At 38.6% G+C, this 5,772-nt stretch overlaps 1 pseudogene; it reads left to right on the forward strand.

The window, feature by feature from the left end:
- Positions 1-4,165: 4,165 nt before the first annotated feature.
- Positions 4,166-4,589, forward strand: LOC122428737 (annotated as a pseudogene).
- Positions 4,590-5,772: the final 1,183 nt, after the last annotated feature.

Below are 5,772 nucleotides of genomic sequence, written 5' to 3' on the forward strand. Positions count from 1 at the left end.
TGTCAAAACACAGATTACTGCAACTCATCCTGGATTTTCTGATTCAGCAGGACTGGGATAGGGCCTGAGGATTTACATTTATCACAAGATCTCAGATGATGCTGCTGCTTTGAAGAGGGCTACAGGAAGGGAAAAAACCTTACTGATCAGCTGAGACATCCCCTTTTCCTTACAGATGCAGCATCTGAGGCACACATAAGAAGTCAACACCCAAGCTGGGGTCAGAAACAGTCCCTTTGACTACAAGTCACGTGGGCCATCCTTGTAGTACACACCTAGATTGCCTCCACCACTTCAGTCTTGTGCAGTTTCTCAGAATGTCACACACCTCCTCCCTACACACTCCTCCTCTCCATTCCTGTATCAGAAAAGATTGTGAAAGACATTGATGTGGGCAAAAAAAATTCACTGGGTGCCCTGTCTCTCTACCCTTCTAGTCTATCTTTGCTTTTCAATGTCTTTCAGCTATTTTATGACTCTAAAAATTGTGGAAAACTGTAATGATGCAAATGACTCTTGTCTATAGAAATGCAGGTGAACTGGGACTTTTGGAATAAAACTGAGCATTGGGTTATAAGTATTAACCAGGTATGTATCTATTTGTAAAACCATTTCAGCATTCTCAATTGCCTATGTGTATATGTATGTGTTTCTTCTAAATCTCTCTTGAATCTGTAACATCTTACTGAGTCCCAAATTAAGTAATGAGTTAAATAAAATCCTTGGCATTGGTTCATTTACTATTTTATATAATTTGTCTATCACAACTTTACATTTTTTTAAAAATTATCTTTTAACATCCTAAAAAAGAAGAGTGCTTCTTGAATGACAGATTAAGGGTCTTCAAAAATCTGCTTCTTCATAAAAAGCAATCAAAGGAGTGGCCAAAATTGGCCAAATTAACTTTTTCTTGGAGTTTGGAAATTAACTAAAGGATTGCAAAATTCCAAAGAGTGTTTATCAAGAAAAAATGCTGTATTTTGGTAAGAGAAGCTAGCTGCTTTGTGGCATTTTAAGTTGACCTGATCCCATCTTCCTCTTCGAGTCTCTATGGTAGCCTTGAAAACAAAAGACCTCTCAACTATAGTAGCTGTGTGAAGGAGCAGTCTGACAACCACTGGAGAGGACAGAATGAATTTGGAACTTCCCCAAAGCCCCATAACTGCTCAGCTTTGACCACTGTGGAGGCTCATTGAAAATCCCCATTCTCAAGGTTTATCCTTATTTAACCTGACTCAGAACATGCTCTGTGCCAACAGCCCCATCTCTAGGGAATTTGCTAGAAAAGAAAAATCAGTGAGAATATTTCAGCTACTTAAGATGATGTTACTACATTGGGCAAACCAAAATACTTAAAAAGAACAACTGGGAAATGAGAGATTCATAAAAGACTTTGAAAAACTCACACCTGTTCTTTAGAATCTGTAAGACCCTGAATAGGGCTGTAAGTTTGCACAGGAAAGACCTGATAAGGTTTTAATCTCTCATCACCAGATTTCCTTGACATTCTGCACAAGCAGAAAGTAAAGAATAAGGCAGAGGTTTAAACTGCCTGCAAGACTATAGAAGATAAACCTCAGCACACACACAGAGCCAATCGGCAAAGGCTGTTATTGGTTCAAAGCATTTATGGAAATCTCTCTACTCATTTGCTGACATTAAGCTAACCAGGCAGACTTCAATGGCCACACGTGACAAAGAATATACTTTATAAAATTAGTCCAGAAAAGTCACAAATGAATAAAAAAACAGCAACAATAATAACAAAAAACAGCACAAAAACAAATCCTGGAGAGAAGAGAGTGATTTTCAGAGTCACCACAATGTGTTGTTTTAAACGTCTGGTTGTCAACAACAACAACAAAAATTAAAAATGAGGGACTTCCCTGGTGGTCCAGTGGCTAAGACTCAGCACTCCCAATGCAACGTAGCTGGGTTTGATCCTTGGTTGGGGAACTAGATCCTACAGGCTGCAACTAAGAATTCCCATGTTCCTGAATGACCCAAGACTTGGTACAGCCAAATAAAGAAAATTAATTAATTAATTATTTTCAAAAAGCAGTGTGTACTTTAAAAAAAAACAACAAAGCACACAAAGAAATATGAATGCATAGCTCATGGAAAAGAAAGTATCCAATCAATTCTCCCTGACAAACTCCAGATTTGGACTTACTAACCAAAGACTTTAAGAAGAACTTGTTAGTTCTTCTAACGAACTAAAGGAAACTGTGTTCAAACAATTAAAAGTGTAATAATTCAAAAGTGAAATCAAGAAGATAATCCCTTCAAAAGAGTATAAAGATGCAAAATACTTAGAAATAAGTCTTTTTAACCAGAAGACTTGTACTGAAACTCTGTAAAGCATTACTGAAAGAAATTAATGTCTAAATAAATGCAAAGATAGCCCACATTCATAGATCAGAAGACACTATCTATAGGATCGCAACATTTCACAAACTGATCTACAGACTCAACTCAATTTATATCAAAAACCACATCTGACCTATTTTTGCAGACATTGACAAATTGATCCCAAATTTACATGGAAATTCATGGAAACTGAAGTACCCAAAGCAACCTTGAAAAAGATAAAGTTGTAAGATTTAGAATTCCCAGTTTCAAAGCTTATTACGAAGTTATGGGCATTTAGACAATGTGGTACTGGCATAGGATACACATGGAGATCAATGGAGCAAAACTGAGTCCAGAAATAAACACTCACATTGATGGTCAATTGATTTTCAGCAAAACAATTCATTGGATAAACAACAATGCTTTCAACAAATGCTGCTGAAACAACTGGGTGCAAAATAATGAAATCAAACCCTACCTAACACCACACATAAAAATTAACTTAAAATGACATTGGGTTCAGCAATGGCTTGTTAGATATGACACTAAATGCACAGCAACAAAAGTAAAAACAGATTAATTCAATTTCATAGAAAGTAAAAACATTTTGTGATTCAAAACAATAAAGTGAAAAGACAGTCCACACAGGGAAAATATATATATAAATCATGTATCTGATAAAGGACTTGTACCTAGAATATAATTAAAAAAAAAAAAAAAAAAAAACTCTTACATCTCAACAATAAAGAGAGCTCAAAGAAAAAGAAGGAAAACTTTTCTCCTTTAAGTGATACTCATTGTTACTGTTTAGTCATTATGCCATCATGTCGTGTCTGACTCTTTGAGACCCCATGGACTGCAGCATACCAGGCTTCCCTGTGCTCCACCATCTCCCGGAGTTTGCTCAGATTTGTGTCCATTGAGTTAGCGATGCTATCTAATCATCTCATCCTCTGCTGCCCCCTTTCTTGCATCTTTCCCAGCATCAGGGTCTTTTCTAATGAGTAGGCTGTTTGCATCAGGTGGCCAAAGTATTGGAGTTTCAGTTTCAGCATCAGTCCTTCAATGAACACCCAGGACTGATCTCCTTTAGGATGGACTGGTTGGATCTCCTTGCAGTCCAAGGGACTCTCAAGAGTCTTCGTCAACAGCACAGTTCAAAAGCATCAGTTCTTCGGTGCTCAGCCTTCTTTATGGTCCAACTCTCCCATCCACATATGACTACTGAAAAAACCATAGCTTTCTCTGTATAGACCTTTGTCAGCCAAGTGATGTCTCTACTTTTTAATACACTGTCTAGGTTTGTCACAGCTTTCCTTTCAAGGAGCCAGTGTCTTTTAATTTCATGACTGCAGTCACCATCCACAGTGATTTGCAAGCACAAGAAAATAAAATCTGTCATTGCTTCTACTATTTCCCCTTCTACTTGCCATGAAGTGATGAGACCAGATGCCATGATCTTAGTTTTTTAATGTTAAGTTTCAGGCCAGCTGTTTCACTCTCCTCTTTCACCCTCATCAAGAGGCTCCTTAGTTCTTCTTCACTTTTGCCATTAGAGTGGTATCATCTGCATATCTGAGGTTGTTAATATTTCTTCCAGTAGTCTTGATTCCAGCTTATGATTCATTCAGCCCGGCATTTTGCATGATGTACTCTGCACAGAAGTTAACTGAGAAAGTGACAAGATACAGCCTTGTCATACTCCTTTCCCGATTGTGAACCAGTCCATTTCTCCATGTCCACATACAGGTTTCTCAGGAGACAGGTAAGGTCATCTGGTACTCTCATCTCTTTAAGAATTTTCCGGGAGCTGATGACCTTCACAATGTCTGGCGATAAAGGAATTTCTGCTTTCCTTGAATTGGACAACCTTTTCAGATGGGTAGAGACCATTCACGGAACAGCTGGCACTGAGGTATATGAAGACCTGAGGTATGAGCTGTCCCTGGAGTTCCCCAGTGGCTATGCTTACAGACCGCTCATGGTGAAGCTGCTCACACCCTCCCCCCGCCGCACTGTGGGCGCCCAGGGTAACAGCTGCCTGGACATTCAGAAAGGCGAGTGACCCACCCAGTATGACATCAGAAGCACTCTGCTGGCCAGCCTGAGCCTGCTCAGAGCCCAACATCATAGCCCTTTGAACACATACGCTGCTGAGCTTGGGAAAAACACCCACAGCCCTTAAGAAGAACCTGCAAAAAACCCACTCAAAGCACGTCTCCAGCCAAGAGCCCTGACCTGGGATGTCCAGCTCTCCTTGTGTGGTCTTTTTATTGTTTTTCCTTAGGTGCTCTGCCCTTTCCTCGATTTCTGTACAGGACTCTGTATTTTTCTCTGCAGTGGCATTTTCATTTTATTTCTATTTTTTTTTTAAAGAACTATTGGGAAGGATGTGAAAAAGTTGAAACTCCCAGACATTGCTGGCAAGAATGCAAACTGATGTAGCCACATTGGAAAGCAGTTCCTCAGAGTTAAGCATAAAATTGACCCAGAAATTCCTAGGTATACATCAGTTTCTACTCCTACTCAAGAGAATTGAAAACATACGCTCCCCTCAGATTTATAAATTAATATCCACACAACATTGTCATAATAGCTAAAAAGTGAAAACAACTCAAATGTCCATCAGCTACTAAATAGATAAAATTCAGTAAATCTATGTAATGGATTATTATTCAGCATGAAGTACTGACACATGCAACAACATGAACAAAACTTAAAACTAATTTTTGTGAGTGAAAAAAAAAAATTCAAAAGGCTACAGATTGTATGACCACATTTATATAAAAAGTCCACAATAGGCAAATCCATAGTAACAGAAAGCAGATTAATGGTTGCTAGGGGTTGAAAAAGGAGGGATGATTGTTAATGAGTACAATGTTTTGGGGGGGAGTAATAAAAACCTTCTGAAATTAAATAGTGGTGATATTTGCACAGCTCTGTGTATTTACTGAAAATTACTGAATTGTATACCTCATTTCTTTCAACTTTATTGATATATAATTAGCATACAGGATTGTTCAATTCAACGTGTACAATGTCTTGATTTAACACCACTTCTGTATTGTAAAAAGATCACCGCAGCAGGGTCAGTTAACAACTCCATTACCTCATGTTATCACCGTTTCTTTTTTATGATGAGAACATTTAAGATGTAGTCTCTTAACAACTTACAAGCATATAATATGTTGTTGTCGTTTAGTTTCTAAGTCACGTCTGACTCTTTGCGACCCAGTGGACTGAAGCCCACCAGGCTCCTCTGTCCATGGGAGTTTTCAGCTAAGAATATTGGAGTGGGGTGCCATTTCCTCCTCTAAGAGATCTTCCTGACCCAAGGATTGAACCTGTAGATGCTGAATAGAAGATGGATTTCTTACCGCTGGGTCACAAGGGGAGCCCTTATATAATATAATACTCTTA

Source organism: Cervus canadensis, chromosome 27 (assembly GCF_019320065.1).
Source record: "Cervus canadensis isolate Bull #8, Minnesota chromosome 27, ASM1932006v1, whole genome shotgun sequence".
NCBI classification, from domain to species: Eukaryota; Metazoa; Chordata; class Mammalia; order Artiodactyla; family Cervidae; genus Cervus; species Cervus canadensis.